The sequence below is a fragment of the Arvicola amphibius genome, chromosome 11 (assembly GCF_903992535.2).
Source record: "Arvicola amphibius chromosome 11, mArvAmp1.2, whole genome shotgun sequence".
NCBI classification, from domain to species: Eukaryota; Metazoa; Chordata; class Mammalia; order Rodentia; family Cricetidae; genus Arvicola; species Arvicola amphibius.
Window position 1 is genome coordinate 31840828 of NC_052057.2, and position 12034 is coordinate 31852861.

The following is a 12034-nucleotide window of genomic DNA, read 5'->3' on the forward strand; positions in this document are numbered from 1 at the left end:
TGTTCCATAAACATGAACCAGGATGCTGTTTCTTAAAGAAGCTGTGCAGTTGTTGCTGATAACACTGAGTCAGGAAGCCTTCTCTAAAAATAGCTTCGCCTCCGTGCACCCCCAGTAAACAGAGCCTATCTGAAAAATATGTGGCTACCAAGAAGCTGCAGTGTACTCTTGTTTTTTTAGGTCTGGAAGCACTTTTTATAAACTTTTGTAGGCTTTATGTGAATTTACATTGCAGAATGCTGAGCACTGTTTTGTAAGGGGAGACTGTACTTTGGTTTCCCAGACACCCAGACATGAATAATCACACAGAAACCATATTAATTACAACAGTGTTTGGTGAAAAGTTTAGGAGTATTCCTAGCTAGCTCTTATACTTGAGTACTTAACACTTTAGAAGAAGGAAGTGCAGTATTCTCACCTGGACATAATAAAGAAGACATAAAGCATCAAAATAGTGACAGTCTCACCAGCCTGCAATAAAAATTACCTCAGTGTACATCAAAGGATAATATATTGGAAAGTCTCATAGGTCCTCCAGGCTTTAGCTAAGTTCTGTGCAAAAGGCCTCCACTAACACAGTCCTAAAATTCTTTCTTCATTTATAAATCTATGCAGTTCACCTGGTCTTGCCCTTTCTCTCCATATTCTTGTGATCTTGTGTATCACTTCTACATCTTAACACTTCTATAGCCTTACAGAAATACAGCCTATCTTTTACATGTGTCCTGTAGCCAGGATTAATATCTGGGATCTATATCTTACAGCTCTCTCCAGCTTGCTTGTTAATATATAGGTAGATACCCACAGTCGTTTGCTTTTCATCTTTTGTCAGTTCTATATCTGTAGATGAAATGCTCTGCTATTTTACTTTGATAATTCTGTAGCTTAACTTTAATATATAGGCAGATAGATACAGAGTTGATTGATAACAGATATAGATTTTTATAGAGATGGTTATCAATGAAATGTAGTATTAATCTCAGAATGTGCAATTAAGATCTAAATAAGGAATCTCTGTTTTATAATTCTCAATTGTCTAGGGAAATTGGAACGACTTTGGATATTTTAGCTAACTAAATCAATATAGTTTGGGTGTATGTGCAAAACTGGTATTGCTGGGTTTTGAGATAGGTTTTTTCCTAATTTTCTGAGAAATCATCATATTGACTTCCAAAGCAGCTGGACCAGCTGGCAAAGGTACAAACAGATCAAAGACATCAACATAAACCAACCACACTGAACCTCATAGACGAGAAAGTGGGAAGCACACTAGAACACTTTGGCACAGGGGACCACTTCCTAAATATAACACCAGTAGCACAAACACTGAGAGCAACAATTAATAAATGAGACCTCCTGAAACTGAAAAGCTTCTGTAAAGCAAAGGACACAGTCAACGAGACATAACAACATCCTACAGAATGGGAAAAGTTCTTCAACAACCCCACATCTGACCGAGGTCTGATCTCCAAAATATACAAAGGACTCAAGAAACTGGTCATTAAAAGAACAAATAATCCAATAGAAAATGTGGTTCAGACCTAAACAGAGAACTTCAACAGATGAATCTGAAATGTCTGAAAGACATTTTAGTGAAAGGAAATGCTCCTTAGCCATCAGAGAAATGTAAATACAAACAACGCTAAGATTCCATTTTACCTTTTTCAGAATGGCCAAGATCAAAAACTCTGATGACAGCTTATGTTGAAGAGGATGTAGGGTAAAGTGAACATATAAAATTTTTAATGTTTGATACTGGCTTTAAAATCTCATGTGATTTAAAAGAAAGATGCATGTATTTTTTGATTATATATGGCACCAGTGCTTAATATAAAATATATGTATTTTGTACCTATGTATTTTTCCAAAGTAAAATAAAGATATGTTTATTTAGATAATACATCTTACTGGAGAGATGATAGTCATATTATACAACTGCAAAGAAGGACTAGGCTATTGCTTCTCTGAAAACAAAGACATTCCCATTCTTACCAGAGAGACGAAATGTGGGCGCCGCAACTATAGTGACACACTTTGGGTGTTTCAAAATGTCTTGGTAGAATGCTGCGCACCGCGCCCCGGTGTCTGTGCTCTCTGCGCTATTACCCAGTTACCGAGCTTTGGGCAAGGGGCGGGAGGTTAGAAAACACAGACACACAGAGAGAGACAGCGACACGGGTCATCCTTGAATTCCCCAAGAATGCCCCCTTTATTGTGTTCAGGGGCAGATTATATAGAGATAGCCACGCCCCAGCCAAACCCACCAGAAACCACTCTCCTGCCATCAGGAACTCCTGAAGGTCTCGTGCTCAGAGCAGCTGTAGGCACTCAGATCAGGGGATTACAAGAAATTCAGGATCTGAGGTCTCACTGCTCCCAATAGGAGAAACTGTTGTTGAATTTTGAATTCGAATATTTTCCTGAGGGCATCCTGATGTTGAACCCTATGGACTGTCTCAGTATAATAAAGCTTGGATTTTATTTGTACTCTAAGGCAAAGTTCTAATTGGAATAAATCAAATGATTGAGGAAAGGAACAAATAAATTAGCTGCTGGAGACTCAGACTATGCACTGACAGGAAGAAGATTAGGTATGACACTGGAGGAATGTCTGGGATTTGATCATTGTTTTGATTGCTTTCTCTGGTTCCCATGGACTTTCTCATCAAAGACATAAGTTGGTGACAGTTTTTTGTTGTTTTCTGTTTTGTTTAGATGTTATTTTTTTTTTAGTTTTTTAAATTTCTTTCTCTGTATTTGAATGAATGAATTAAAATACCATAAGTATTTGGGGAAGTAATTCAATTGATATTATTGATTACTGAAGTATTTAATTTATGATATTAAATAACTTATAAAGAAATTTTTATACAAATGTTAATATTAATAATGTTTTATTAATAATAAACAGAAAACTATGAAAGCAATTCCAATATCTTAATTAGTGAACGAACAACAACTTGTTTAAAGTGTGGTTTATCGCCTGGTGGAGGTTGCCTCACGGTCCTGATTTTCTTTCTCATGTTCTCTCTCCTTCTGCTCCTCATCAGGACCTTGGGAGCTCAGTCTGGTGCTTCAATGTGGGGCTCTGTCATTTTCTTCATCTATCGCCAGGTGGAGGTTCTTCTTATTATCTTCTCAAGGATCCCAAATTATAGGCTCGATGTCCTTTAATTATGGCTAGAAACCGATTATGAGTGAGTACATCCCATGTTCATCTTTTTGGGTCTGGGTTACCTCACTCAGAATAGTGTTTTCTATTTCCATCCATTTGCATGCAAAATTCAAGATGTCATTGTTTTTTACCGCTGAGTAGTATTCTAGCATGTATATATTTCACAGTTTCTTCATCCATTCTTCCACTGAAGGGCATCTAGGTTGTTTCCAGGATCTGGCTATTACAAATAATGCTGCTATGAACATAGATGAGCAAATGCTTTTGTAGTATGATTGGGCATCTCTTGGGTAGATTCCCAATAGTGGAATTGCTGGGTCCTGGGGTAGGTTGATCCCGAATTTCCTGAGAAACCGCCACACTGCTTTCCAAAGTGGTTGCACAAGTGTGCATTCCCACCAGCAATGGATGAGTGTACCCCTTACCCCACAACCTCTCCAGCAAAGGTTATTATTGGTGTTTTGGATTTTAGCCAATCTGACACCAGGCGATAGATGAAGAAAATGACTGAGCCCCACATTGGAGCACTGGACTGAGCTCCCAAGGTCCTGATGAGGAACAGAAGGAGAGAGAACATGAGAAAGAAAGTCAGGAACGTGAGGGGTGCGTTCACTCATGGACACAGTGGGACAGAACTAATGGGAGATCACCAACTCCAGTTGGAATGGGACTGATGGATCATGCGACCAAACCCGTCTCTCTGAATGTGGCCAACAGTGGGGGCTGACTGAGAAGCAAAGGACAATGGCGCCGGGCTCTGATTCTTCTGCATGGATGGGCTCTGTGGGAGCCTTCTCAGCTTGGTCGATCACCTTCCTGGACCTGGGGGGAGTTGGGAGGACCTTGGTCTCAACATAGAGTAGGGAACCCTGATGGCTCCTTGGCCTGGAGATGGAGGGAGGGAGGTATGGGTGGAGGGGAGGGGAGGGAAGGGGAGGAGGAGGGGAGGGAAGGGGGAGGAGGAGGGGACGGAAGGGGGAGGAGGGGAGGGAAGAAGGAGAAGGAGGGGAGGAGATGGAAATTTTTAAATATAAAAAAATAAAAAATAAATAAATAAAGTGTGGTTTATATGCCTAGTAAGTCTCTGCCAGGGAAAACTGATTTTTTACTTTGCAAGTTTCAGTTGGTTAGGGATGGGAGATTAGGTTCACTTCCCACTCTCAGTGCTGTAATACATCTGGCTTGAACCGTGGAGGTCCTGTGGATGCTGCCACAATGTTGGTGAGTTCCTATGTACATTAGTCTTATTGTATCTGTAAGTCACTGTTTCCTTGGTATCATCCATCCACTCTGGCTCTTACAATCTTCCTGCATCCTCTTCTAATTGGACCAATGATCCTGAGGAGGAAAGATTTCATAGATTTCAATGTAAGTAGTGAGGGTTTCTATGGCCAGTGGTAGATGAACAACACAAACAACCTTATGAAATTTTTTTACAGAAGTATTTTTTTCTTCATATTGCTTTTTTGGGGGCATTGTCTTACTGATCTTCCATGGTTTTTTTTTTTTTTTTTTTTTTTTTGGACCAGTTTGTTCTCTATAGGAAGAGAAAAAGACAGTTTGGAATTGTGTGGTTGGGAGAAGAGGGAACTCAGTTCAGTGCTCCGATGTGGGTCTCTATCTCCATCCATCTCCAGAAGAAGGTTCTATGGTGATATGAGAGATATTCATCAGTGTGACTATGGAACAAGGCCGGTTCAGGCACCTCTTCTCTACTGCCCAAAGACCTAGCTGGGGACATCCCCGTGGACATCTGGGATCCCCTCTAGAGCCAAGTTTCTTGCCAATCCTAAAAAGGCTCCCTTAATTAAGATATCTTCTTCCCTGCTCCCATATCTGCCCTTCCTCTATCTCAACCATCCCACTCCCACAAGCTCTCCCAGTCCTTCCCTTCTCCCTTCTTTGGTAGCAATTTGGTTAGACATCTATGACTCTGACTTTGTGCATAGCTGTAACGTTTTTAACTTATGATCTATTTACGAAAAGACTTTAATCAAGTTTGTATTTGCTTTGAGTTGAAAGTGAGCCAATATTGTTCAGATAGATTAAGCAAAAGAACAAAGCAGTCTTTTAAGTGTCTACAGTCCATGTGGGACAAATACAATACATCTATTTATGAAGCCATATCAGTATATATTCAATACATCAAAATTATATAAATAAGTGAAAGGTTATCTTCCTGACCTTTCACATATATATGTTCCCATAACATTGAGAGGTAATCATGAGATTATATATATACATTGCGTGAAAATGCATGTTAATGGGGAGATATCATAGCTGGTACTGCACAAGTGAAATTACAGTTGAAAGCAGCAGTTTTCAGTGTTAGTGGTCTGCAAGCCTTGCTCACAGGGTACCTTGTCAGGAAATACTTTGTCTTGTGGGTTGACATCTGAATATCCATTATTATAAGCTGTAATTGCATTATGATCTACAATAGCTCAAGACAACTGCTCCTGACACCAAAGGTCACCTAAGGAAAAAAATTACAAGATTTCACTAAAACTCTAAGTGAACAATATTCAATAATATTTTAAAAGGGGAATACAATTCACAATTAATGGAATTAGATCACAAAGTACAAATTATTGTACCTAATATTTTTTTTGTTTGTTTTTCGAGACAGGGTTTCTCTGCAGCTTTTTTAGAGCCTGTCCTAGAACTAGCTCTTGTAGACCAGGCTGGCCTCGAACTCACAGAGATCCGCCTGCCTCTGCCTCCTGAGTGCTGGGATTAAAGGCGTGCGCCACCACCGCCCGGCTGTACCTAATATTTAAAATATCATCATGGAGAAAGAAAATTTTATGATTTCTGGCAATTCTAGGGCAAATTTGAATGTAGAATTATAGAGGGATATTTCTTAATTCGGAATACATTATGAACATACAGGAAATGAAAAGACTAAATCTTTCACTTATAATCCATAAATATTATTTCCTCAAATAATTTATATAAAATGATAAATCAAACAGTTCATTAGAATTTATTATCTCTTTTGAAACTCTATTAGATGCTAAATTCTAGTGAGTGTGCAAGACAAGGTCACTCTATCTGATTATCTGAAATAATTGTGAGCAATACCAAAAGGTTGAAATCATTTGAGTTAAGGCATTATGAGTAGCTCTGTATTTACAGTTAAATAATTCTTTTGATGAGCATGTCTATCTCTGTTACTAGAGCTCAAAGGTCCAGTGGGTATAATTTTCATGGTGTTAAGTTATTTGTTATGTGTAGTACGACTGTTCCCAAAAATACTGGATCCTGTTGGCACTCTGGTGTTGAAGAAGGAGAGAGACTAAATCCATATGGCTTCTGCAATACGTTCAGCACCACTGCTGAGGCATGCTTAACAACACCTCATAGTCTAGATGCAAATCAAGCCCACCAGATGTTTTGTTCATCAGTAAATTGGTACGTGGGTGTAGAACATGTGATCCTCAGAACTCGAAGAGATTTTTTGTTGTTGTTGTTCTTAGTGGCAGAAATGTCAGTGGTACAATTTGTGATTTGGAAATGTGACTCCCAGGTGTTCATTTCTAACGTGCCGTTTACTAAAACATATGTTAATTTTTCTGGTCACTTGAAACACGTTTCTCTCTCCAAACATGCATATCTTAGTATTCATGTCAACACAGCAGTAAATTTGTCAGTTCAGTGATGTCAGAATGAGAGAGTCATTAGACTGGGTGGTGTAATATGTCTTTTTTCTACTGTTCTCACAGTCAAATACCTGTATAGAATCTAAGCACATAATCTATTTAAACCTATAAAAATATGGAAAAAAAACTTTGGATCTCTATTTTTACATTGATTGTAAAGAACAAATTTTCCAGAAGATGGCATAGAAACAATGTCAGTCACATTAATCTGAAGAAGACACCATAATTAGCAATCAGCTCAAGCTAGAGGTATTACTTCAGTGTATATGTCTCTTGTCTTATTGCAGTGTAAGAAATTTTCTTTGTGGTTGGATAATCTACTAAATAACTAGACAACAGGATGGATATCCTTTTGTGACTCTGTTAAAATTCAAAGAGTAACACTAATCTATCCCTCCTTCAAGAAAATAATCTTATTTTTCATAATCCTATTGCTGACTTTTGACTAATATTTTTGTCCTGTCTAGAAACATATTTGTTCAACAGTGAGGGGCTTAAATATAGCATGTGTGATATAGTAGTAAGTTCTAAAATCTCTATTTTTGAGAACAGGTAATACAGTTATTGTATGTGTTATATCATCTCTAAGCCACAGTTAGCTTATGAAATTAGTGTTTTCAACTTATCATTACAAGATTTAAATGAAGCCCCATCAGAACGTTTCAGGTCCTGGTTCATTATGAACCCAGCAGAAGACTCTTGCTCAGATCAGCAAACCACAGAAATCATTGCACATCTATGCTTACTTAGTTGTTGAGAAAAAAAAAGAATTCTGAAATTTTCTGAAAAGTAGAAGTTAAGAGGACTATAAAGTTAAGCAAAATTAGACACAATCAACACATTAGTTATATTTCTTATTACTCTGAGAAAATACCTGACAGAATCAACTTCTGAAAGGAAGAATATTGTGATTCAGAGTTTGCGATTACAGTCCATCCTATCTACAGTTGCTTGAATAAGTTTGCCAAATTACACCTGCAGTCAGGAAGCAGGGAAAGAGGAATGCTGGGGCTTAGCATCCTTCCTCCATTAAATGAAGTCCAGGATACCAGAACAGAGGTGGCCACATTTGTGACTACATTACCACTTCTTTTAACCCAGTGTAGAAAATCCCTTGAAGTCATGCAGAGAACCTTTCCCCTGCAATTTTAGAATCTGCTAAGCTGATAATATTAGCCTTCACAATCAGAATGGTATCATCACCTAATTTTTTCATGTGTAAAACCCTATACATTTTTGTATATATATGAAATAAATGTAAAAAAAATAAAATATAGAAAAACAGGAAGGGGCATAAAGAAAGAGAGGAGGACATCACCAGAGAAGGTGATCAAAAATTTGTTACTTGAAAGCAGTATAGGGACTGTTTGAAGGGTGAAAGCAGATAAAAAAGAGGAAGTGATGGAAACTGGGATATGAAAATTAATATGGAAAATTATACAACACATAGAAAATGAATTTTGAGCACAGAATAAGAAGAAAGCATATCATTCTGAAATACATGGCATATAATTATGGAAAACTGAAAACGTAAAATATTTGCTGCCTCATTGGTAGTAGTTTTTAAGAATATAATATATTGCGGACTGTAGCAGCTACTCTGAAAAGCATCTTTCTTGAGTTTAGGCTCCTTTCTAACTGTCCTGTCAAGTGGTCTTATCTGCCCTATGCATCTTGTACACTTCAGCCGTGCTACCACACTGGGCCCTAGACACCTCTTGAGTTTTACCTTAACTTCCATAGAGGCTCACTGTGAGAAGTGTGTTTCCACTGGTCTCCTGACACTTCAAAGCATCAGTAAGAGGAAACATCCTACAATCAAATATCATAAGATCCTTGGTGTCTATGAATGATTTATATTAGTTAAATAATGTTTTGAAGTGCTTTGGCAATTTACGCAAATTCAGTACCTGCAAAATTACTATATGCTTCCCCTAGTAGTATTACCCCAAGAAGAGTAATAAGCAATACAGAGTGTCAGGTCTCTGATTTAGCAATTAAGGGGAAATTATGTAATATTATCTTAGTGAGTTTAATCTTCTTCAGACCAGCAACTTAATAAAAATACAGCAAATGAAACTAAAAAATGGAATTGAGATTGACAGCTCAAAATTTTGAAAAGCTCTCAGGTGAACCTTTAAAGCTGACGTACTAACAGTTTCATAGTTCACATCAGTAATTAGTGTTTAGTTATAGCATTGCCATATGAATATTTATAAATATCATGTTTAATCTTAACAAATTTGTAACCAATAATTCATTTTTATAAATAAATTATTGTTTAGCTGTTTGAACAATTAATGACTTGATTAATTTGCCAGGTATATTTGTTTAAATTCTGTAAGTTCATAATTTTAATTTTTATTCTTGTAAAATTGGCTTCGTAGTTCCTTTATTTTTCTGTACCCAAACCTGTTGTTTTGGCATGAGTTCAGAAGAATTTTGAGACATTATAGTCTACAGGTAAATTCATTTTTAAAATGAATGCTTGTTTGACTTTTTCAGTGTTTTCTGTCATGGTGTATGTATCCTCAATTTTAAATACCAGCTAGGCAGTTTTTGTAAATTTGTTCAAACTTTGCTTCACAGTGACCATTACAGGGTTTCAAATTCACTTGATATTGCTTTTGCTATAATCATTCTGCTTAATTAAAATGATTCTTAGAGAAATTCATTGCTTTATTCCACCACTGGAATTCTCAGCAGGCTTCTAACTACTATTTCTTTTATAAACATCTGCTCTTCCCAGTTATGAATATATGACTTTTTTTCTTTGCATACATGTAAGACAAAAAAAAAAGATCTTTAAGAACTCTTTTACATCGACAAAGATTTTAACACAAAAATGGTAATGTGTTTTTCTGAGAGATTGTTTCAAGGATTAGTTATTCTTGGGGGAAGGGTGAAGACATATCACAGCTCCCTTAGAACTTCAAATCATTTTCTTGTTTGTGTTGTTATTCGATATTGAATGACTTTCCATCAGCTCAACACTTTCTTGTTCTCATAAAAATTCAAATGTTCTTTGTGGATGAACACAAATTGCTTCCGGGCTATTCATAGCTGCTTCCTTCATTAGTACAAATAATTGTTAGCTAAAATTCACATTATAGAATTAATTAACACTAAGCCTTTCGGAACACTGTAGAGTTTTCTGAGTAAACTGAAAATGCTTTGTAATTCAGTCAATTTATCCTTTTATAAAAAGGAGATCTAGAAATTAGTATATGGATCAACTCAAAAACTTAAAACATAATATTTGGCACAAAATTTTAACTAAAATTAGATCCTAGCAAATATATGCTGATAGTATAATAGCTAAGACAAGAAAATTAACAATAATTAGTTTTGCAACTTTGTATTTTGAACACAAAATCTAGTTCTTTGTGAAGATTTTTATTATCAAACTAAAATAAATGACTGCATTAGATTTCAATCTGTGTTTAACTTTTACACACATATATTATCAGATTTCTTTCCTAAGCCTGAATATACATGGGTGTTTGTAGAAATCTATGCAAATACATGATTCAAATGTGACATCAGATATTTTTTAATGTATCTGTACTTTGTTCATGTCTCATCCCTGTAAGAAGCATGTGTTTTGTTTGACCTTGTTGTCCTTGCTCTAAGCAGATGATTGTTTAATTGCAATTCATAAATGGAGAATTCTAAAATTTCATCTATACAAGACTTTCTTTCTATAATGTGGTGGTTTGAATGAAAATAGGCCCCAGAGACTCATTAAAGTGGCACTACTAGAGGCTCTAGTCTTGATGGTGTTGGGGAGGCCTTGCTGGAGAAGTGGTGACCTTGTTGGAGAAAGTATGGACTTGTTTGAAGTTTGTCAATGGGAGTGTGCTTTGAGATTTCAGAAGCTCAAGCCAGGACCAGTCTGATCTTTTGGCTTCTTCTCCAGCACCATGTATGCCTGTGTTCCATCATGCTTCCAGACATGTATATAATGACTCAAACCAGTAAGCCAGCCCTAATTAAATGTTTTTCCTTATAAGAGTTGCCATGGTAATGGTATCTCTTTACAGCAATAGAAACCCTAAGTAAGCCGGGCAGTGGTGTTGCATGCCTTTATTCCTAGCATTCATGAGGTAGAGGCAGGAGAGAATCTCTGTGAGTCTGAGGCCATCACGGTCTACAAGAGCTAGTTCCAGGACAGATCCCAAAGCTACAGAGAAAACCTGTCTCAAAATACCAAAAAAATAAAACAAACAAACAAATGGAAAAGAAATCCTAACTAAGACACATAAGGATCTCCTATAATTCAACAAATAGTTTTCTACAACTAAAACTATTGTCAATCCGAGTTCATGGGCATATGCATTCCAACATTAGAAAGTTCATAATTTTATTCAAAATGTTATGCCTATGGCAAAACATAAAGATGCTGCTTTCCTAAAGCAATTTATTTTTGGTGCCAGTAATTTAGGTGTGTAAGAACACTAACTTGGAAAGATAGAGAGCAGTTCAAGATGAAGCACACAGTATGGGGCAGATGTCTATTCTGACCTCACCTGTCGTCACAACATTTAACTTGGCTATATTCTTAATGGCATATATTATTATTAGTTTATTTTTTTGTGTTGGCATGAAATTTTTTTTGCTTAATAGCAGGATAGTTTTGTACATATCTATAGAATTAACTTATACTCCATATTTTCTTTGTCAGTGTCTGAAGTCCAAATTCTCAAACCCAAAGAAGATAATTATTTAAATTTCTACATTAACAATGACATCACACAATGATTTCAATGTATTGAGTCATTACGTTATTTGCATATGTAATTGTGGTCCTGTTTAAGTGTACTATAAACAAATATATATTTATGAACATTTCGTATCAGTGTGACTATGTATAAGTACACTTAAGGATATGAGAGAATTGTATGTTTCCTACTTGAGGTTGAACAGTGAAATATTATGCAGTCTTATATATTACCCGGTGCATACATTTTAAATGACCTTGACTTTCATTTTAATGGTGTATTCCAAACTAGAATTATAATTTCTCTATAATGAATAAGACTCTTAATTGTAAATTAAACTCCTTATTAAAGATTCCATAATATAACAAAACTATTCCTAGTCATTTCAACCTTTAAAGACAATAAATCTAATAGTTTATTTATTTAAATAAACTTCTGAATAAAATACTTCCGATATGTTTGTTTTCATTTACATA